Source organism: Apteryx mantelli, chromosome 3 (genome assembly GCF_036417845.1).
Source record: "Apteryx mantelli isolate bAptMan1 chromosome 3, bAptMan1.hap1, whole genome shotgun sequence".
Classification (NCBI taxonomy): domain Eukaryota; kingdom Metazoa; phylum Chordata; class Aves; order Apterygiformes; family Apterygidae; genus Apteryx; species Apteryx mantelli.
This window is the reverse complement of record NC_089980.1, coordinates 63,332,330-63,356,148: the sequence shown is the minus strand read 5'-3', so window position 1 is coordinate 63,356,148 and position 23,819 is coordinate 63,332,330. Positions and strand designations below refer to the sequence as shown.

Genomic DNA, 23,819 nt, shown 5'->3' with positions numbered 1-23,819 from the left:
AACCTCTGCCTCCTCTTGAGGCTTTTCTTCAGTGCAGCATTTCCACATTACCACCAGCTGCTGTGTGGAGACACGAGAGCTGTGCAGGAACTGCAGCTTTGACACTCCGCATGTCTTTTTGCTTAAGTGATCTGCTGTTGTGCAGGGCTCCGTGCAAAAAGATGAGGCAACCTTTTCCTGTTTTAGCAACAGCCATGATCTTGTTTAATTTGGAAGAATCCTTGGTAAGAAAGGCCAAGCTGACACATCTTTTGTTAGACAGCTGCTTGCCAAGACGAAGCATTAAGGACTCAATACCTCTTTGTGTTGACTGAGAGCTTCAACAGTTGAAATAATGCTGGATCTGGTTAGCCATGATTGCTTCTCTCACAGTGCTCCATCCTTGAATTGCAGGTCAGTTAATCTTTCTCATGTAGTCCCCATAGTTTGAATGCCCATGTCCAGATATCACATTGGCTGAGGTTCCATACCTCTGGGGACTGCATGCTGCAGGCATTCAACAGCATCCACATGTGACAAGCTTCAGAGCTTAGCGCATTTACCCACCTTGCTTTCAATTGATTTGTCAGCCTCAGAGCTAGGCTCAGGTTTCGTGATACCAAGGCAGAGCACAGGGATTTTGCTGTTGAGGCTTTAAATGCAAAATTTGCAAAGACTTATATAAGCAGGACTTGTATTCTGCTATTTTACCATTGATTAGTCGCAGTGCTAAAGGTGTCTGGTGAGGTAGCAAAGGTTATGACATTACATGGTTGAATTACATCAACTCAATCTCATAAAGCAAATCACCAAGAGATTAAGAACGGGGAATCATGCCATCATTTTATTATGCTCACTGTTCTGACTAAATCACATTTTAGTGTAATACAGCACTATCATCTCCCTTTCCATAAACATACAAAAGAAAACATTAATTCATTCTAAAAGCTGAAGTTGTTTAATTGAGAGGAGCAGAGATTCCTTACCACCACCCATTCTCATCATGTCAGATAATTAGTCTCTATGTAGACAGAGTATTGGAAGGAGAAGAAGGAGAATCAGGATTTGGAGGAGGATGATACCATTGTAGTAATAAATGAGACATTCCTCCCTTGGCAGGCTGATAAAAAAAGAGAAAAATGACTAAATGAAAGAATCTCAGAATAAGTAGACTAATGCAATGATTGTTTGGAAATATTCTGAAGGCAGAGTTGTTATTTTAGACACATTATGGGAGTTTGGATTAGGCCTGTGGGAATAATTTATCTTTCAGTTTCTCTGTCAAAATGAAAAATTGGAATTTGTCCAGATCAGCTACAAACTTTTTTGATCTTCTACTCTGAAACAAAATGTCCCTAGATTGTTTTTGATTCAAATTAGATATTCCATTTGGTCCTGAGACATGTTGGGAAAAGCGAGGAGAGCAACAGGTTAGATCCACAAACAGTCGGAGGCCGTGACTTCATTGCTGGATAGCTCTGTGCCTATACCACTCACCGGGGAGGTGGCAGACCTGCATGCAGATCCTTCCTGAGCACACAGCTATACAAATCCATGTCTCCCAGTGCACCTTGACCATAAAACTGTAGGCTGAATAGAGCCATGGTGCCCTCCAACTCTGCTCGCGCTGTTGTGCTCTGTGTGGCAAACCCAGTGTGTGTTCACCAAAATGCTCCTAGCTGAGTGGCCTAACCAGCTGCCTCAAGTACCATTTTCACAGGGTTTGCTTTCTGGTCCAAAGTGTGCTTGCACGGTGCGTGCTGGCAGCACAGTGGCTGCTAGAGAGAGAAGGTGGCTGCTCAAGTCGTGGCATTTGGTGCCACGTGGCTGGAAGTCAAAGTGCCTTGACATGGCTTCGTGGGAGCAAGGAGCTGCTAAAGAGGAACACATCAGAAGTAGTGCTGGGCATTTTGCCCCTAAAAGTCAAAGCATCAGCATTTCTGGGCAGAGTACGACACTGAAAAGATATGCTTTCAGACACAAATGATTCAAAAAGCAAGAAACGCAGATCTACAGCTGCCTGAACAACCTTAGTTGCTCTTTCTTTGCAGGCACTTTGATACATTCTTTAACAACATAATCACCTCTTCTTTCATTTTTGTTTAAATGAGTCTACCAGATGGGCACACAAGAATCTGAATTGCACTGACACTCATCTGGTAATTTTTAACTTAGAAACACTTAACTTTTCAATTTCTTCTGACAGTATTTTTTAGTCTGTACCTAGAAGTAGAATTGGGTAAATACCCCAAATAACATCATGAATATGGGCCTAAATAATTTCATTATTAAAACAATAGAAGCCTTTCTTTTGGTTTCCGTGGGAAGGTTAGCAAAGCATATAAATAGAAATAATTAACAAATACATTTCAGAAACTGTTTGCAGACAAATGGCCATCAGAAGAAGAGCCAATATTCAGCAAAAAAATTATTAACTACCAGTGATTTGCCACAAGTATATATTCTATATTATCTTCTTTTTCATTGTTGTTGTAGTAAAAATGAGTGTTTCTTTGGTGTGAGGCATCTCTCTGTACTTCTGCCATCTGTGCACATGCTTACGCTGAAAGAGAACAACCTTCAAGGAAGAAGGGTGGTTACCAGGTGCTCATAGGAGTTTTACGTGACTGGAAGGCATTACCTGGCTCTCTTTCAGCCTCTTTTTCTTTATGCTGGCCTCAAACACAGTTGTATGCTTCAACTCAAAAGCATCACATCATTAACACGCTTAAAATGTTTCTATTCATCTTGGAAGTAAAATAGGTGCTTGGGCTTATGCATATAAATAATTCTTGGCAATTCTTACAGGTTTAATGTTAAACAGGTACAAAATGTTTACAGGATAAGGGTTTCAATATCATTTAAACAAAGTTGTGATGGACAATGATCACCATTAAAATAAGTGTTCAGAAACTCCTTTAGCAGTATTTAATAAAGCATTCCTACTTTCTTGTGCATAAATAAAGCAAATGTCACTGTAATTGAGTGAAAGCCTCCTTAGGTCTATGTCTTCATGGGAATCCAAAGCTGTGATTGCAGCTTGTGTGGAAACTAGCTCTCTTAGACGCTCTTTGCAATTTAGCTACAGCAGATATGGCCTTAGCTGCTGCATGCTGATCCAGGCCTGTGCTGCAGCTCATGTTGCCCTATCCATAGGCATGCCAATGCTGGTGCTGAAGCCAACTTGGTTATGTCCATATGAGCTGCAGCCTCAGCTCTGGATTGCAGAGCAGACAAATGCTCTGTTCAGAGCTGTTGTGGTTGCCTCTAAATATCTGGACAATTTGGCTTACTAAACTGTTTCTTTCACATGCTTCTTTCTGTCTGTCTGCCTCTTCTATTTACAAACCTGCCTCTGCAAACTGGTGGGATTGCCATTTATACCCCAGAGGCTGCTGATATCTTTCCTTGGCATTAATGACAAACATTCTGGGAGTCAAGACTGAAGAAGCTGGTTTGCCAAACCCAGAAAGCCATTTCATTACATGGTGTAATTAGCAGAGCTCTAGAAACCAGAAGTTGTGCCAGATGATGCCAGCTACAGATCTGTCCCAAGGAGCTGTTAGAAATTAAAAATGTAACCTTACAGTATGCTGCATTTTCTCTGATCTGGGATTGCTTGGCAATGTTTTGTTTGGCCTTATGTGGCTTGAAAGAGAATTATTTGCATAAACAGGAGAGAAAGTATTACTAATCCCAAATATCACTTGTCTCAGTTTGGGCTACAACTTAATCCTAGATGTTACACTAACATCAGTTGTGCTACTGGATGAATACAGAAAATGTCTTTAGTGCTCCAATTTTTCTTCCCACTGGCAAGAGCAAGGCAGAAAAGAAAAACAAATTCCACATTACCATAGGAACAAGTCCATGCTCATTGAAACATGGCATCTCGGATGATTCATGAGTTATTCACGTTTGCGATGGAATTCCATATGTCTTTTAAATGAAAAACCTCTAAGGCTGCACAGTGTGCACAGGTAAGCAGGGTGGGTAGTTTCATCCAGCTGGATGTCTGCACTCCTACATACTTCAATCCTCTGTCTCCACTGGGCACACTTGTACTGGGTGAGCAGTGAAGAAATAATTGAGGGGGAAATAAACCCTTTCGGTTTTGTGAACTCTGCAAGTTCACAAAACTGAATTTTCCAAAATATCTAAATATCATTTTCTGTCCAGCTAGAAATTGTAGTGCTTTGCCCTTTTCAGAGCTATCATTTTAAAGGCAGCAAGTGGGCTTGAGCCCACTGAGTGATTTCGGCTCCCATGCCCTGTACTTGTGGCTGGTGGGAAGCTGGACTGCTCAGGTCCTGGCCAGGCCCTGTCCCTGCACTGGCCAAGGCCCCCTTCCATGCCTGCAAGCGATGCATGGGGCAGCACGACATGGAGGGTCTTCTGTGCTGCCTGTGGGGACCCCCAGCAGTCACAGTGGGTGTGTGTGTGGGGGGGGGGTTCAGGTGCTGCATGGCCATGCAGCGGCCATGCCCAGCTTCACGCCTCTGGCCTTGCCACGTGCCGAGCAAATCCTACAGTTCCTCAGGGCAAGCTCAGGTGTCCCTTTCAGATTGTACTGGCACAACCATCCTGTCCAGCATCTACACCCACTGCAATTCCCAAATGTCCACCTTGTTCAAAAATACCTTCCTCACACAGAAAGGCACGTGCTACAAATGCTGGGCAGGATTTGGATTTCTGGGACACTGAGATCCCAGACTCTAATTGAACTTTACCCAGATATATTTGCTGAAGCTTTGGACCCAACTATTCAGTTGGTTTGGTCTAGGCTTTTTCTAGCTTTCATGTCTTGCCAATGGAGTGACCTTCCCTCAGGAACAGGTAGTGAATCAATGAAGTTTGGAAAAGCAATTACTTCAGTGGTGGCACCACTGCTTTTTGATTACAGCCTTGGGCCCCATAAGAGACTTGCATGCATAGTCAGCTAACCAGTGTCCAAGCGAGTCCTTGATTTATAATCCAGAAAAGGCCTTTAAACTTTATGCTTAGGGTGCAAGGAGCATTTAATGTACAAGGTTAGCTAAGCTTAAGTACCCTATTACATAAATGCTACTATTGCACTGTGAGCCCCATCCTCAAGGAGGCCTCTCACAAATGTCAGAATCAAAACTAAGAGAACCCGGGGGATAACGAAGCAGTAATTTACGAGCACTAGAGGCAGAATTCAGGGTGATGAGGTAAAGAAATAGAAGTGAGAAGAGGAAGAGGTTACTAATGCTGCTCAGTCCAATGCTCAGTGCCAGCAGGCTGCAACAGGCAGCAATGGCTGAAATGCGTAGTATTTCAGATGTACCTTACCTCAAACTGTCTGAAGCCCTGTTATCTAGAGGCTCCTTCCCCTTGGTATGCTGCCTTGTTTTTAAAAGCCTCTCATGCTGTAGCAGTTGGGTGCTGGGAGGAAATATTCCAGGAGCGGTGAAAGACAGTCTTCCAGGGACCCCCACAGCTAGGGGCTGGGACTGGCTCTCTTTACTTATCAGTACTGATGTACCTATGCTGTCACACAGTTTGGCTTCCCCAGGTCACTCTTGAGCTACAGTGCCTAGCTTGAGTGTGCTGCATAAACCTCAGCCCTCTCTCAGGCTCCTTTTTTAATGAAGTGACTGCTTTGCTCTGAAACAAAACCCAGAGGCTGCTCTGCAGGCCCCCTGCCCCCCCCAAAACGCAGCCTGGATAAGAGGGCACTAGGTTTGGCTCCCCCCGCCCCACAGAGCCCTCCAGCAGCCCATGGGTCCTCAGAGGTTGCCAGCTGCTACCATGCCATCGCCACGTTATGTATCGCGCAGCATTTTGTCATAAAAATACTGCAGGGCTAGCCCATGACCCAGCCTTTACCTCATTTCAGGCTGTGAACTGAAAACACAAATGTACGACACCTGTGGCCCGAAGGAGACCTAGTGCCAAGCGTCCGGCCGCAGAGACGCAGCCCACGTGCTCCTGTGGGCAGGGGAGCCTCTGAGCCACGTGGGGCCGGAGCAGCCTCGCCGCACGGTCGGGAGGGCAGGAGCAGCGAGTGGGGCAGGCGGCCCTGGAACAGGCACCTTCAGTAGCAGGGAGGTAGCCTGAGGCTTCAGAGCTTTGTTTCCACAGCCGGGTCTGTCCCGGCCACCCCACGTGCTCAGCCATGGGGCTCTGCACGAGCACGCAGGGACAGGTGTCTGTGCAGAAGCAGGTGCAGAGCTGGCATTATTGGCAAAGACTATCCATTTTATTTACTTTGCTTTGGACTGTGCTTTTGCTTGTTTGGTCTGGGGTTTGTTGTGTTTTTTTTTTTTTTTTGCCAGAAAATTTGGTGTTTATTTTTCCCAGTGTCAGCAGGAACTGTTGTATCTTGCCTCTCCCTCCATAGCAGGTAAGAGCTGTAATGCCCATTTTTAGTTTTTTGGCTTAGTTTCCACAGCAGAAGACCCATTATCAATTATTATGAAAATATAGGTCTCCTTCAGTGACATAGTGAAAGGTGGTGGGGATCAGACAATCTCTCCGACTGAGTAGTGGCTTATAGATCTAAAAGTGCATCCCTCCAGTGTAAGAAACAAATAAACAAAAAAAAAAAAAAAACAGATGCAAGGCGTAAGTTTGGAAGAAACAAAAGATGATATGAAGAAAGACAAATCTGTGTAGAAACTTCTGTACGGTTATTTAAATTGTGGTTGCGAGGTGATGCAGAGGGTAACCCAGGGCCCCTCTCCCACAGCGGGAGAAGCAATAGCTACAGCTGCAAAATTGTGGAGCAGCTGCTGTGGGCCTAGCGCTTGAGGGCCAGGGGAAGAGTGGTCAACGCGGCACCACCAGGGAAGGCAGGGCCCCGGTGCACGAATGCCGGGCAGTCGTGCAGGGGCCCAGACGTTATGTCTGCACCCTGGCTGGAGCTCAGCCCCACGCACAGCCTTGTGTCACCTCTCGACACTTGGGCACGAGCATGGGTGCAAGTGGGAGGGATGGACACCCAACCTGGCTGTCCATGAATGGGAGAAAGAGGTGGTGGGTAGCTGGGCCTGCCTGCGCCCTCCCTGGGCTGACTGTAGCTGTGAGCCCACTGGGAGGGCGCAGGGGACAAGAGGCGAAGCAGCGCGGTGCATCTGTAATGCGTGCTGCAGGAGCCGAAACTCCTCCTGCATGTAGAGGAACTGGCTCTGAGCTCATGGTCTCCCCAAGGCAAAATTTTCTGAGGAAGGCTGCTGAGTGTGCAACAGCAGTGAAAACTGCTAGGAGCTGGAGCTGTAGGTATGTTAGAAGGCAGAAAATAAACCACAGCCTGATCCCGCTGGGACAGGAACACCTGCTAAGGACGTACGCCATGAGTAACGCTGCCGGGACTGCCCACAGGCTGCATTTGTGTAGCCAAACGACGGGCTAGCACAAGCGGCTATACCCACGCCAGCTAAAGTGATGTTTCTCCCAAAGCTGCTTCAGAAGGGGCCACGCATCCGCGGGCCGCTTCCCCCCTCCACGCGCCCCTCACGCGGGGGCACGGCGAAGCCCCTGCCCGCTGCGGCCTCGGGCGAGGGGAGCCGCCGCAGCCCTGCGGGGCCCTGCCCCCAAAGTTTCCCCCAGGTTTCGGCGGGCGAGGCAGCGGGGGGCGGAGGGCCGGCCGTGCGGGCGGCCGCGGGGGGCGGAGGGCCGGCGCCCGCCTCCCCGGGGCCGCGGGCCGCCCCGCCGCAGTCCGCCGGCAGCCGGGGGAGGAGACGGCGGGGCGCGCAGGAAGCAGCGGGGCAGCCCCGCCGAGACGGACGCAGCTCCGCGCCCCGCCGCTCCCGCCGCCGCGGCCCCATGGCGGCGCCCGCCGCCCCCCGCGCCCCGCCGCTGCGGCTGCCGCTGCCGCTGGTGCTGCTGGCGGCCGCGCTGCTGCCCGCCGCCGCCGCCGCCGCCGCCGCCCCAGGTAGGCAGCGCCGGTGCGCGCCCGCGGAGCGGCGCGGCGCGGCTCGGGGCGCGGAGGTGCCCTGCGGGGTGTGAGTGTGTGTGTGAGTGTGAATGCGTGAGTGTGTTTGTGTGAGTATGAATGTGTGAGGGTGAATGCGCGCTGGCACACGCGTGTCGTGCCCCTGCGCGGGACGGGGTGTGTGTGGTGCGCGTGGTGAGGGAGCGCTGGGGGGTGCTGGGGGTGTTACGGGGGCGCTAGGGGCTGCGCGTTGTGCGTGCTGCCGGGGGTGTTGTGCTGGGGGGCGGTGTGCTAGCAAGGGGCGCCGGGGACGTTGCGGAGAGCGTGTCTCGGGGGGGGGGGGCGCTGTGGGGTGCTGCGGTGATGGGCGCCGGGTGCGCGGTGCCGGCGGTCGCGGCGGGCGGCGGTCGCTTGGCAGAGCCGCCCTCTGTCGCCGCCCGGCCCGGCCCGGGATGCCGCTGCGGCACCATCGGGGGACACCCGCCCGGGCCGGACCGCGCCGTCCGGGATGGTGCCGAGCCGAGCCCCGAGCCCGGCGGCGCGGGGGTGCCGCGGCTGAGGCACCTGCCACTCCCTGTGCTTGTGGCGGTCCCTCCGACGGGGCCCGGGGGTGTCCTGGGGGCCGGGGCGGGCGGCCCCCTTCAGCCCCTGCAGCCCTGCCGCTCCCGGTGCCTCGCCGCCGGCCCCGCCGGGCGGGCAGCGGGGGCCGAGAGCAGCAGGCGGCAGAGGGAGACCTGCGTTAGTTTTGCCTCCAAAGCCGGGGGGGCGGGCCCTGGCACTGAGGGTCTCCAGGTTGCCCTGCGGGTTTTTCGTGCTGAGATCTGCCGGCAGCTCCCCGGCTCTGCTGACTGTAGGGACAGCCCCGGGGATGGGGGATTCTGGCCCGCAAGGACGCTTCCGAACAAATACGAGCTAAAGGCTTTCTTTCCTCTTGCACTTAGCTCTTGTATGCCTCATTCCCACAGTCACTGGGTGCCAGTCCCTCTGCAACGTTTGGGGCCAGCTGCAGAGCCCTGCTAACTAGTTTAAGGAGTTTGACGTTGGGCAGCTCCTGTGCCTAACATCCTGTTTGAAACCAAGGCAAGAATCTTCTTTTGTTTATTCCCGCGTGAAGAAGAGAAACCGTGTTTGAGCCCTGTGAATCAGGTCCTTGGCCAGCTGGAGGAAGGCTGGAACTGCTCTCAGGATTTCCCAGACTCTTAGTGTCTTCCTGATTTAAGCTGCTCTTGAGGTCGGGTCTTGGTGTGTGGTGGCAGATCTTCTCTGACCTTTCCAGCCTCCCATGTGGAAGTGGCATACGTTTAATCAAAGTCCTTCTGGCAGTGTTTGCACCCACAGGCAGTGCTGAACCTCATAGTTGTATCAGCTTGTGCCCACACGGTCTTTGTACCAGAGCACAGCTAGAGCACAGAGGGACGTAATAGAGGCATTTCAGCACCAGATTTTAACTGCTGGGGACATAGTTGCCAGGGCAGTATGGGGACACCTGCTCCCTGATTCTGGACATGGCGGCTGCCAACCTCCAGCCTAGTGCAGCAGCTACAGAGGAGCTGGCAAAGGATGGCAATGTCTTGCTCCCAGGTAGCCCCAAGCTGGGCACCAGAGCCCAGGACCTAATGTCACCCATGACTCCTAGTGCACTTTATTGTGCAGCTAACCAAATGGGAAAGATCTGTTTGACCTGGGACAAGGAAAAGATCTCTGAGACCAGTACCAGTATGCCCAGTGCTGTCTCTCTGTGACGTGCTGTACCTGTCCACGTTAAGCCTGGGATTTTTTTCCTAGAAGTGAGTTTGTAGTGGCACTGCTTTGCAGTAGTGGGAAGTGGACTGGGAAGTGGGTCTGCTGTCCCTGGGGCTGCCTTCTGGCAAACCAGAGGAAAAGGAGGGATGGGAGGGGAAGCTTGTGTGCTGGTAGTATGGGCAACGTCCCTGAGAAACATCGTGGCCTCTGAGGAAAAGCACTGGGCTTTTGTCGAATACAGGCAGGCTTTTGCTTGTCTGACTGTGTAATCTCTAGAGAGGTTCTAGGGGAGTTTGAAACTTCACTGAAAATGTTGGATGTAACATCCATACAGTCTTTCTTCCTTTGCAGTCACACGCCAATGTGCTGTAAAAGCAAGCCAATTTCTGAATAAACACAAATGTCTTGGCGTAGTGCTGTGTAAAGCACTGCAGGCTTCCCAGCTACAAACTGCAGAAGTGCACCAAAACCTACCCAAGTGGGAACACTGGGTTGTTAACCCCCTGGCGCAGCTGTACAGGACTCCAGTGTGAGCTGTACACGTGCTCCTTGGCGCTGGCGGTGTGCAGGCTGCACCGAATGGGGAACAATTTCCTTCTCCATCTAGAAAGTGGTTTGTAGGCCACTAAACCCCAAGCTGTGCCCTGAACAAGTGCAGCCCAGACAGGAGGGGTGGTGGGCACTGGAGTCCTTCCTCAGAGGGTGAAGCCTATCACTGAGCTCCTTTGCTGCCCTTGGCTCCACATTCTCATCTTCCAGCTGTGTTTGAAATTATCTCTTCCTGTTAACCTTTCTAGCAGTCACTCTGTCTAGGTGAGCTGTCCCAAATTCAGGGTGCATTTCCTGCAGCTGGGCGCCTCAGAGCCTTTGCCTGTTGCTCTGCTGAGGCCGGACTCTGTGCCTGGGAGATGGGGAGGTGCCTCAGCTCTGCAGAGGGGAGTCTGAGCAAGGCAGTGAAAGAGCCCTTGTGGAAGGACAGAAAAGATGTCCCCTGTGAGGTCTAGTGTTGGACTTTGACGTTGACTTTGCTTCTGTTTATCAAAATGGAAAGTCTGTGTGGGGCTTGTGGTCAGGATTGCTATGGGCAGCCTCTCAGGCCACAGAAGTATTAGAGACGGGTGCTGTGTTGGAGCCAGTTTAGGGGGGAGATCCCATCTGTGTATTGCCAAGAGAGATTTTTGTTGCTTGTTACCAGATCCTGCATGTGGAAGCATGTACAGCGCATACTGATGGGTGACTGGCGGAAAGCTGTCCTCCTGTAGAAACCCTCCTGGGCTGCTTTTATACAAAGTGTATTCAAGTACCATCTGTGGCAAATGGGAGAAATTTGGGAGGAACGTTAAGAAGAGGCTGAACTCAGACTGAGAGCCTTACTGACAGCAGAACTGACTCTCATTTTTCCTCCTTATCTAGACTGTGTGACCTAAACAGAGAAGGCAGTAGGGTCTCCAGGGGAATTTTTCACTTCATTTAGCTCTACGGAATGTATCTTCTTGGTTATTTAGGACAATGCTGTAATGGTCTTAACTGTATAGCTCTGTACCAGTCTCTGGGTGTGTCAGAGGTATAAAAGTCCCTGTGCTGGCCAAGTCTGTAATTCCAGCTTTTGAGTAGCAGAGACAGCATATGGACTGACGGTGGCTGGATGTGTGGTTAAGAAGATGCTTTCAGAAGCTGCACTATATAGAAAACAGAGGGGGGATTGAGTAGAGCATGGAGCAAAGCAGTAACTGGCCAGGTATTTCTAAGTCAGCAAGTGTCTTAGGGTGGATAGGAGGCAAGTGGAGATTCAGTAGGAAGAAGGGACAAAATATGAAGGCCCAGGGAACAGCTGGCTTCTGCTGCAGGAGGAGAGAGGGGGAAACAGGACAAGGCGTGTTTTCTCTCTCCCTGCACAGGGACTAGTATCTTGTCTACGTGAACCAGTGCATTGAGTGAGCATTCATATGCCAACAAAGTATAGCTCCCCTCTTGGACATGAGCAGTGCTCGTGACATTGACATTTCTCACGCAGGACACCAAAATGGTAAATGTGGCTTCTAAGTCTCAGGGGTGGACTTCGTGTCTGCTCTAAGCTCTGTTTCTGTAATCTGTGGGTGGTCTGTTGTCTTGAGATCGATGAAGCAAAGCCATGTTTGCACCAGGTTCAATTTTTTGGTGGTCTTTTAGGACCAGCTGTTTCTCCAGCTGGCAGCTGGGGCTCCGTGTCACCCAGCTCTCTCCTTCACTGGGAGAGTCCTCTGCCATGTGGCTAAGGTGGTGTCGGGCTGTGCTGGCACCAGGCATTGGGTCTATAACAGTTACACTGGTGCAGTTCAGTTATAACTGGGAGTCCCACAGCCCTCCCTGACCAAAGATTTCTAGACTGAGCCTGTGTTTGGTACTCTGAGTGTGTGCCAAATATTCAAACGGCTGCCGTCAAACTAGCACCTTTTTCTTTTTCTACATTTGGAATCTTAGGATCCACTTATCTTGTAACTTGAGTAATCTGTCTTCATTAATCAGTATTACTTAATTCCCTTGTAGCCTGCATGAGTGAACCATTCATAGCAAGGTGTATGCATGTATCATGGTAAATGTACCACTTGTTTTGTGTGTGATTTCTCCTACAGGGGTGGAGAGGGTGAGTTGATGTTTAACTATGCTTCTCATAGACCACTAACACATTAACGGTTTAGATGGTTGATTCATCTTCCTCTCAGAAAACTCAGTGCTGCAATCTTCTTCCTAAAGCTGCACGCATTCTTCGCTCTTTCTTCTGTGCAGCCTTGAGAGGGCACTCACAGCACTACAGACTCTGCACAGATCTCAGTTAGGCAGGTACCAGCACTTGCTGTTGTGCTTTTCTCTCCCACAAAACACAGCTCGTCTGTTCTTTGTCACAGCAACAGTAGAGCAGCAACAGTTATGCTCTGAAAGTATTTTTATTCCTTCCAGTGCAGTTGGAGTTTTATTTACTTGGAACTATGAGTGTTTTCTTTATTCCCTAAGAGCACAGATCACTTAACCTCTGCAGCCTGTGCTGCCTATTCCCCCTGCTCAGCTAAGGATATTGAAATTAACCTTGCAGGTGTGAGACATTGAAATCCTGAGTAAAGAAACAGTTTTTGAAGCTGGGGAGTTCCTTTTTCTCTGCCTTATTAGTAGCCCAAGTGTTTTGCTTTCATGTGGGGCTCAAAATCTGTATTTTGGCTATGTTTGAGCTGATGGTGTAGGTTCTGAGAAGGGGTTTGTCTTAAGTCTTCAGGGTAATAGAGGAGTGATGGGTCCTGTGAAGAAATGGGAAGTAGCCCAGAAAGTCCTTCTCTATACGTGACCCAGTATAAAGCCTCTGAGTCAGGTTTGCATTTATTTATATGTATTTGCTATACCGTCGCTTACTCTGCTGTGCTGTTGGCTCCAAAAGCCTACAGTCTGTGTTGAATGTTCACAAACTGCAGTGCCAAAATAAGCATTGCCAAAATCAAGACAGTGGCTTAAAAAGCACAAGATTTAAAAAATAAGAACTGCTGAGATCTTTTGCTTTGCTATCTGTTTTCTGAGTTTTTGGGACACACACTTCTAAGCTTTTCTTCACACTTTGGATATCTAGGGATTTAGAGGAAAAACATAGGTTCATCTGCATCTCCACTGTCTGCCTCTTTCCAAAGGGCCATTTAAATCAGCAAGGATTTTTTGTGCTGCCTCTGTATCTGGCTAGATTGACTCCTGAAGCTCTGATCCTAGCTCTCAGATTCGTTCTTAGCTACAGGCACCTGCAGAGCTTGTCTGCAGCACCTCCTTCATTGGATTCATTTCCTTTGGGGACATACAAGCGCCTGGAAAGTGTCAGATTTACCTGGTTCCTCTGAAACTTTAGACAAGCTTATAATGAAAAGAAGCTTTTTTGATAGTGGACCACACAGTTGAGCACTTAACTACAATACTAGAAAACAGTTACAAGGAGCAACATCAAACAAGTGTTTACCTGGTGGCTCTTTCGTTGCCTGGTGTCAGCTTATCTAGGGAAAGGGGAGGTTGTGCCGACAACTAATGCGTCTCCCACCCCCAGCAAGACCTCTGTGGGGCAGCTGGGTACCTTCCACTTATTTTCTCTCTGATATCTGCCTCTCTTCAGACCTCTCTTCCTACATCCTTCTCTTAAAAGGCATGCAAGCTTTTGGGTTTCTGACTCTGTGGACTCCAGTTCCTCCTCCCCAGTTTCCTGGGATTGCTCTGTGAGATACAAAATGAGGCTTTCTATCTTCCTTTGCCCCTGAGACTTTCTGCAATTTATATTGCTGTTGCATTCCTTATGTAGTCCATTTCTTTAAGCTTGAGTGTGTTTCATATGGTTTGCAACATTTTCACGATGATTAAAATCTTTATAGGTTATATCATACATTTTATGAACAGTGCTCACCATACATCCCTCTCATTGAACTCATAACCTCTGGCCCACTATTAGCTCTTCATAAATTATTTCTGTACTGTGGGACATGGGAGCTCTTCCCCCATGCCAAGTCTGGGTGTGTATCCTGGCTGTGTTACACCTCTGTGTTGGGGTTAGACCTGAAAATATGCTGCCTTTGCTCTTTCTCCCATGCACACTGGTTAGTGTGGGAAGGAAACCCAGGCTAAAGGGGAGCTGGGGTGTGCTGCCTCCAGGCCCCCATTTGGGGAAAAGTGATGGCAGTGTGTGCTGACACAGCCACAGAGACCTCGTGGGCTATACTAATGACACAGACGTCAGCTCTGGTATTGGTGCTCACTGTCCATTCGCCTCCCCCTCTTCTCAACTACCCCCCTCCCCATGTTTTTAGTTTCTGGCACTCCATCTCTCACGCTCACTTTTAAAAAATGGTTGAAATGGAGATGGCCCTGTAATCCCTGGGCTCTGAGGGTGAGGAAACTTCAGCCTTTGTGGGGCTCACAGTAAGATCATGAGTGTTGGCGGCGCAGTGTCTCAGCCTAATTCCATTCACAGTGTGCTGCATTTTGAATTTCCCTTCCCCTTTCTTTGGCCCTGATTCAGGAAGTTATTTAAGCATGCTAGTAGTCCCACTGAAGCCAGGGAGGCTCCTCAGCTGCCTAAAGGTATCCATATGTTGAGACACTTTGCTGGACTTGGTGCCTCTGTTCGTAGGAAGAGTGTGTAGGGTGCTCGGCGCTGTGTGAGCGCTTGCTGCTGCCCCTCCTTCTGCGCTCGGCGGCATGAAACATTGTCTGGGACAGTTCAGTGGATTGCTCTGGGAATAATAGCAATGTCGGTGGCAAGAGATCTCCAGTGTGTGTGTAGCAAAAGCAGAAGACAAACAGCCACAACAAATGAAGGGAAACGGTCTTTAAAATCCAGAGCCTGTAGGAGGCTTGCCGGGCTTGGTTTTCCAGAATGGTGAGTGGCCTTTGTGCCAAAGGACCCTGAATAAACTTCAGGGCCTCTGAAAATTGGTCTGTGTATGTGGCTCCGTTTCAGTGGAGGTTCTTACATTTCACATAGTTGGTCTATAAGGCAAATAGCCCTAAGTCCTGGTGGATTACTGAAAGGAAGGAAAGACCCTCATCATGTAGAAATTGTATCTCATATAAAGAGAGCTTTTGCTAAGCAAAAAGAATGTTACTAGTTACATCAAATGAAGTACATTAATCATATTATAGGGAAGTCAAGCCAACCATCCTTGCATTGGAAGAGAACCTAAAAGGTATATCCAAATTTATGAACATATGAGAACATATGTTCTAATATGAACATATTAGAATATGATCTGGAGAAGTCTGCATTTTAAACAAGCCCTCTTCAATGAGTAACTTGATCATCAAATCAGCTCTTCGTTAAACAGAGCAAATTATTCTTTGAGTACTGTGGTGTGTATTCATATTTCATTGTTCCAGCACAGCTATTTCAGTGTTACTCAGTCATCAAGTCCTTTTGAACATCTTACAGCAGTCCCTATTCCAGCAGATCTGACTCTTGTGTTCTTCTGGTGTTAAACTGATTGTTTTTCCACTGGAGAAGTTGGTCATTCTTAATGTATATGTCTGCTGTAAAATAAGAGGAAACTCTTTAAATGATTATTTGCCGTCATGTTTACTATATAGATCGCTACAATTTTTTGGATGCAACTCTTTTTAGGGAAAAGTGCAGAATTGCTGGAACTGGAACATCAGTTTTGCCAGGTCATCTCAAAAAAGAAGGCAAAAATAAGAGAAAATGAGTAGTCAACATCATTTGTTTTGGTATTTTGTAATGAAGTGCTTTCTCCCTCAGCTCAGAGTAGCATCTTTGGAAGGACATGGACATTAGAAAGGAGTTTAGTTAGCAGCATGCAGCAGCTACTGGTTTACTTAAAACTCCATCCACAGAAACAGCAGCTGTGACTGGGAAATCATGCTGCCATTGCTGGCAGTTCTCAGTGGCATCCAGCGCCAGCCCATGGCGCAGGCGAAGCAGGCAGCCTTGGCAGCCGGAGGCCTTTCTGCCTGTTTTGCCAGAGCTCCCAGAGACCTGCCATCTGTTCCTGCTGCCGAGGGGGGTGGTCATGGTGCGTGGGGCAATGGGAGTATCCACCCTTGCCCTGCCCCACCACCCCTCTGGCAGCAAGCCCAACTTCCCTGGGAATTGCCCCTGATTCTCTCTGCCAGCTGCACCCTTTCCCTCTGGTCCTTGCTTTGCTTCAGCAGAAGTAGCCGGGCCTTACGTTTTTTCTGCCTTGGGAAGCCAGCATTTAATTTTTCCTATGCTGCTGAGAAGCCTTGAGTTGGCTCTGAGAGCATTACAGCATGCAGACTGTGGCCAGATAGATGGAGGGCTGGATTTAGATGCTGTTTTTCCTGCTGGATAGTGTCTTGCTTCACACGGCAGCCCTGCTGAAATATGTAATGGCATCAGAATCTGACCCTGTAGGAACAACTGAACTTCACTTTCACATAGTCTAAATGTCTTTCCCTTTCATCACCTTTTGAAGCCATGCCAAGTTTGGTGACATAATTGTATATTTTTTTGTGTTGGATCTTTTGCAGATGGCCCCTCAGCTCACATACTGAGAGGCTATAGTCATTTGAAGCAGACAGAGGTCTCAGGACTTGGCAGGAGACTTGCAGCATTTTGCAGGAGCAGGTCCTCTGGATCCTGTGTTGTCGTTGTTAAGATCTGTGTCAGCTAAGCTTTGTATCAACTTCTGTCATAGTGGTGTCATCAGTTTGACATTTCTGGTCTCCCAAAGTAAACGTATTACAAACAATTTAAGAGCGAATGGCAGGATGGAAAGGCTCCATCTGGCTTGGCTGAACTGAGACTTTACCCTGGTTTCAAGTTGCATGTATTTTTAATCTACATATTTGATAAATATCTGAGGTCTTGTTACTGGGGAGGTAGACTGGGGATAAGAAGACCCAGTTTCCTTTCTAGGTCTGAGACAAACTTTCAGAGTGGTATCTTGCCTTTCCTGGGCTTCAGTTTGCCTGTTTTAAAAATGGAGTGAAAGCTTTTTTCCACACTGTGGTGGCTGAGTACTGTCCAGCCTAAGCCACTGTTTTCTTCTACTTGAAACTTTCCAAAACAAGAGGATGTTGCCAAAATCTTGTGTGAGATGCTCAGTAGTATCTCAGCAGGCTTTTAGCAAACCTCAATAAAGACTGCTGGTTTTATGCTGTTATTGCACATGTCAACCCTGCAACGCAATGATCTCACTGTCACTTGAGGAGGAGAAAGTCATGGGAGCTCAGGGTCCCCTCTAACTCTGGAAACGAGTTCTGGTTTTGTCCGTTCTGTAGACTGCCTGTGTATTGCACTGTGATTTGCTAAACACTTAGAGACATGCTTATCTCCCATGTGCAGTCCCTGAAATTGCTGAGCATAGTTGAAGGAAGCACATGAATATTATTTTGCTGGATCGAGCCTGCAAACTCTCGTGGCTTCCTTTCCTTCTCTAAAATCTGGGGATGTTAATTCATCTGTTCGGTACAGCTGAATGCTTGGGGATAAATTCAGCTTAGTGATCAGGTCATGTTTCTTTGGTGAAAGAGACTAATAGCACAGATTTGGAGAACATGGAAATATAATAGTAGCCCAGACCTCACACTTTTCATTTATTACAGTCAGTAAATTTCAGAGTCTAACTGGAACTGTTTAAAAAGTGATTTTTGGTTCCTGCTGTTTTTGCTTGACTTCTCTATTCCTTGTTTGTTTTATGAGTGAAATGATTTATTATCAATCTAAATACTCATTACATTGTATGATCTTATAGCCACTTCAGTGATGCTGGAACCCTGTTTCTCAGGCCTCATGTCCAAAGGTGTATGTACGTAGAGGAGATGGGCAAAGCTACAGTCCATGTACATGGGTGGCTCAGCAGAGACCTGAGTATCTGTTCCCATCATGATGGCCCACCAAGAAGTTCCCAAATGACATGCATGCCTTGAAGTGGCTGGCACTTACAGGCACAGAAGAAATTGCTCCCTCCCCCCCCCCCCAAAAACAACAAAAAATGAAATACAACAGAAAAATAAGCACTTGTGTGATTGCATAGCTATAGTACTGAAAAACTAGAAAGTGAAAACCTTCAACAACAATATTAACAAGCCAAATTTTCTTGTTAGCTTTGTATATTAATGTATTTTTGTGTTTGTAATGAGATGATCACTGTGTCCAGAACAATAACTTCCTATTTTTATCTCTTTATGGCTACTGTAAGTCAGGTCAGTCCTCCAAGAACTTGACTGCATGTTTAAATCAGTGTCGGGGGACCATTCATCAGGCATGTTGTGAGTCTTTCTAAAAGTCCTCCCAACTCAGGATCAGAGCTGCTGCGTTTTGGTTGCAGAGTGTAAGGTAACACCTGTTTATTGCCATGAGATGTCTCAGACCATATGTTCTCATACTGGTCTTGATCTGCAGTCTGATAGCTGCTCCTCAACACTTAAGACCTGTTGTGCCCTTAGAAGTGCTGATTGCTGAGTGCCACATACATCTGCAAACACGATAGCTTTCCACTGCAAAAGTAGTTCTTTAAATTACTCTGAGGGAGAGATGGTGAGCAGTATGAGACATTGCAGGATCCTGCTCATGTTTGTAGCCACACTCTGCAGGTCAGGCTGGAAACCTGCAGCTGATGATGTGATGTGGGAATGGGAATGACAGTGTGAAACCTTGGAGGGATGGAAATAGACTTCAGACCACCACTTTAGTAAAGTTAAAAGAGAAGTGACTTTGTATTTACTTAAATCATTCCTTTGCAATGGTGACAAGCCAACTCTCCCTCATTGTGCTAACACAGGACAATAAGAGTGCAGGAAGGCTGGTGTGGGCAAGGCTGTGTCTGCACAGTGGTGCTGTGGCTCTCTGCAAGAGACTGGTTTCCACACTCCCCGTTGGCAATGGAGGGAAACATCCATATATGTGTCAGGGATGGGAGGAGGAAATGAGAGAGAAAGCAGGTTTTTATCTAGCACCAGCAGTGAGAAAGTCTGCATGCTGATAGAAGATAGCACAAGGAGGAGGTTGCATGCAGAGAGACTAAATGAATGTGCCAAATCATGGCATCCACACTAACTTGCCTGGCTCCATGTGATGAGAGGGAGGTTTTTGGGACAGTTGTGTTTTAGGGAGTCATGTGTGCCAGAGGACAGGGGAAGTGCAGCAAGCAGTTCATAAGTTAGAGCATATGACAGATATGGATGTCCTGGGCCAGAGTGTATGGATGGCAGAGCGTGTGAACATCTCAGGTCAGTGTGAGATCTGTGTGGATCTTAGAGTATACTTATTTTGAGAACTGGCACCGTGCAGAAACCATCTCAGTGGGAGGACTCACGGAAACTGGTTGTGTTTGGATGTTTGTGTAAGGGAAGCTTCTCAGCAGGGCTGGCCTGACTAAAGGAGAGGGGAGTTCTCTTACTTTAGCTAATGTTTTAAGACTTAAACAAGAAAAAATAGGATGACTTTTGCTTGAAAAAGTTTGGCATTGACACTAATGTTTGTATCCTGATAGCTTTTGTAAGGTGGCAGTCAGATGGGTTCAAATCAGTTTGGGGGCTGCTTGTCTCCCAGAGCAGAGACTATTCTGGGTGTGAGGATGGCTCTGGACTGAGCTTGCAACATGATTTCATAGTAAAAGGATTAATGCTAGTTTTTTGGCTGCAGTAGGCAACACTTTCTGCATACAAACATCTCCTTGATACGCAGTTACATACAAACCACTGTCCTTGTTTCTGGGCATCCCAGAGGCATGGGGTGGAGAGAACTGAGGTGAGAGCTCAAATGGCAGATGGACCTCAGAAACCGTTGGGGGAAGCATCAGAGTAGCCATTGAGTTAATGTAAATGTTCCTGAATGAAGAAGGTATGTTTTAAGAGAGGGGGGATTCTTTTTAGCATGTTGCTGCCGTTCCACATGCTGCTTTCCTTGGGGAGAAGGAAGGCTTTTTTTAAGACCAGAGCGTTGCAGAACAAGCTGCTAATTGCAGTGAGTAAGGATGGCAGAAACAGACCCTATGAATCCAAACAGAAGAGCCTGCATGAAATTAGCCATAGCATTTGCAAGATTGTTGGCAATGAGAAAGGATCCATTTGGTTCTCACACACAGCAAGAGGGGCTTCCAACAAATATACATTTTCGGTTGCTTACACTGTATAAATATTATTATTTTTTAATTATTATTATTGTTACTGGTAGTCCCTCTGAAAAATGACAGGGCAAATAGTGAAACTTTGAAATGTTTGCAAGAGTTTTTGAGTAATTTGGGGCCCCTTTGTATGGGAGGAAATCACTGTATTTCAGGAAGTTTTGCCTCTTTAACAAAATGTTTGTGCTGCTGAATGGTAGCAGATGGCCAGCTCAGAAGACAGTAACAGACTGCTTAGCTACTTGTGGAGCAGTACAAACTTCTCAGCCAATATCACCCAGGCTTGGTTAAAGGGCTCACAGCTAGGATGCTGTTTTTGCTCTTGTTGCAGGGCTGCTTCTCCAGCATTGGCCATGCAGGACATCCAGATACACCCTGGCCATAAGTATGTTGAATAACATCTCCTTTCATGCCATACCAGTCTAGCTGAAGCCCTGTGATGGTAGAAGATGTTACTGTTATAGAAATAAGAGTTGATTTTCAACAGGAACTCATTATAGGAACTGGCCAGGGTTGATGAAGAGATATTCACAGTTCACAAGCCAACAAGCAAAGCAGGCAATGCCAGATGGGTGTTGCTTTGATTTGTTTTGGCATTTGAAAACTTGGTTGCCTCTGAACTGTGCGGGTGCCAGCTCAGTGTCAAAGGGTCACCTCGCAGCAGTCAGATAGCAGCTGTCAGGCTGTGTTCTTCCAAGCTGGATTTGAAGAGCTGCCTTTCAAAGTGAGATCTCTGGGCCTGGTATTTTCTCTTACAGTGCTCAGTGGTATCTAGCACAGGGAAGGCCCAAATCCCATGGGCTCTGATTTGTCCTAGCAATGATAAAAAATACTGGAAATTTTTTTTAGAGTGTTAGGACTCTAAAGCTGAAAATTAGCTTTAGAGTTCTGCACAGCCGATTGTCTTAAAAAAACAAACAAACCCTAAACCCATGATCATTGAATTGAGTTTAGATTCTACTGACCCCAAATTTGTTGGCACAAGTAACAAAGACAATAAAAGAACTAGTAATAGTAAAATGATGTTTCTCACTGTTGATCCATAATATGTTAATGCCCCCCCCCCCAAAAAAAAAGACTGTGTTGTTGGGTTTTGTTGTTATTGAACTGGCTTTTTTATTTTTGCAGTTTGAACCATTCAGAACTGTGTTCTCATTGTGCCTGTGCCAGATTCAAGCCTGATAACAATGCCTGGTCAGCAATTCTGCTGCTCCTTTATGTAGCAGATTACAGTGAAATGCATTTTCCTTTCTGCACCCAAGACAACTGTGGATCATCAGCTGCGTGATGGGCAGAACTTTTCTTTCTAGTTTGATGGTGGGGTAAGAACAACTATTAATTGTCGGTTTTTCTGAAATCTTTCTCTCCAGTTACTCTTTTTGCTCCTCCCTACTCCTTTTATTCTGTTTTTTCTTTCCCAGTGTCATGGGTTAGGTTATCCTGCCTCAGGGGTGCTTTTACTTAACAAGCAATGTCAGTGGTCCTCCTTCAAGACAACAGTCAACATTCACAAACTAAGATTGAGAGCAAAGAGCAGATCCTGCCACTTCTATGCATGTATATAGATGCTTACTCTGTTAATATATCCCCTGAAGTTAATGCTAATATATGTAACAGGAGACATGGTAAGACTGAATAGAGATGGTGAAATCTGACCCCAAATATATGCTCTTTTAAAAAAAAAGAAAATAAAGTTAATGGTGCAGAGCTGTATGGTTAATTCTCAGCTGAAATACTTAAAACTCCTTTTGGTAAGTCTCTAACCTCATTGGTAAAGCCTAAATAGTAGGCTAAAGGACAACATCTGTCCCACTTCCCTTCTGATCAGTATGGCTGGTGACTGCTTTTCTGAGGACTATGGTAGGAAATTGTGCTGTAGACAAGATCTCACCGGATACACGGATGTTATTACAAAGCCACCGCACTGTTGCACTCAGGATTCAGTGATGCTGTCACAGCTCCATGTTCTGGAAATAGAAAACAGCTGGTACTGGTTGGCAAACCTGTTGGTGGTGATTGCTGCAATGAAGAGGCCTTTCTTCACTATGAAAGCAAATACAACAAAAGATTGTATAAAGAGCATTAAAGTCAAGAAAAATATATCTTCTATTCTCTATCCCTCTTTCTAATGCACATATAGTATATGCGGTTTTCTTCTTGTAGTAGCAGTGCCCCTTTCACTCTACCCTTCCTTCCAGACCCCCCACTCTCAGTGTTAAAACATTAGGAACAGCAGACAGAAGTTCGTGCACATGGGTAGCTCATGGCTCAGGTACGCTGCTAACTACAGCATGTTGGGAGACTGACAGTCTACCTTCTTCCTTCCTGAGACTTGTCTTCTGATTTTTACAGAGGCTTTGTTCACATGAAGGGTTGATTTTTCCCCCCAGACGTCCCACTTGCTGGATATCCCACTGGCTGGGGAGCTCTGTGGTGCACGGGTAGAGGGGGCCAGCTCTGCACTTCAACATTAGAGGCCAAATTATCGGTTGCTTTGTAGATACTTGTATTTTCAACTCTAGATATCCTGAGGCCAAACCAAGGAAGATGGCAATGTTTTCACTTTTACAAACCTGCAAAGCCATGGGTATGTTCAGCCACCTTTCAACTGGTTAAAATCTTTGCTGACTGTCCCAGCTAATAGTTGACAGACCACAATGTATAAACAAATGTGCTGATTACTCTCTTGGTTACTTACCTGAAATTGAGGCAAGCGGCTGCTGTTCTTTTCTTGGCGATGTCTGCTGAAGTATGATAGGATTAGATGTAATGTAGAATACAGCCCTGGACTTTGCATGAAGATATTGCTTGGAATCTGTCTGCAGAGGTTTTCTTTCTGAAAATGAAATGAAAAGAGAAGGTTGTTTATCAGTAGTGAGGATCTGTGCCTATACATTTCTGGTCCGAGTCCAGGCTAGTGCAGTTACTGAAAATAGTGATTATATTATTCTTACCATTTCCTTGATGTGCATTTTATGTAGTATTTATGAGTTTTGAACTTTGGGAGACTTGGAACATGTGGAACCAGATTCCCTTTTCAGGGTACAAAGATATTTATATATTTTTTGAAAGATCTTTTGAAATAAATAATGTAGAATAAAGTCATTTAGAAGAATCAGGGCTGGTATTATTTCAAGATATAAATTGTAAACAGTATTATATGGTAGGTAGGTAAATAGTATTTTAGTGTTTTTAATTTGCATTTTTGTGAAGAGAAAGAAACAGATTTGACTGTTCTTTTAAGATGTGCTTTTTGAAATCCCCATGAATAAACTTCATCTCTCAGAGGTGCTAATGAAAGAGCAGGGACTAAAGTTGCGCTAACAGAGCCAGTATTTTATTCTTAGCAAACCTGCACTTTGAGAAACTCTCAATCTTTTCTGATTTATGAATGGTTTAAAATGTGAAATAAAAGCGGAGAGTTTTAACTGTCTCCCTTGAATGCATGATGAAGCTTGAATTCCTGTTTTCTGAGTTTGTGAGTCTGAGGAATTTTTGGCAGTTTCTAGTGGAAAGTTAAACGTGCGCTTCAGCTAGCAATGAAATGGAAAGACTTTACATAAACATGTGAATTTCTGGTAGATTAAAAAATCTTTGCCACT

The 23,819-nt window shown here is 46.8% G+C and overlaps 1 protein-coding gene across 1 annotated transcript in view; it reads left to right on the top strand.

Moving 5' to 3' along the window:
* The first annotated feature begins 7,801 nt into the window (after positions 1 to 7,801).
* FNDC1 (fibronectin type III domain containing 1) overlaps positions 7,802 to 23,819 on the top strand; it is an 87,885-nt gene continuing 71,867 nt past the window's right edge. The window contains exon 1 of the mRNA XM_067293528.1: positions 7,802 to 7,876. The gene's annotated coding sequence lies outside the window, so the exon portion shown is untranslated. The remainder of the gene's footprint in view (positions 7,877 to 23,819) is intronic.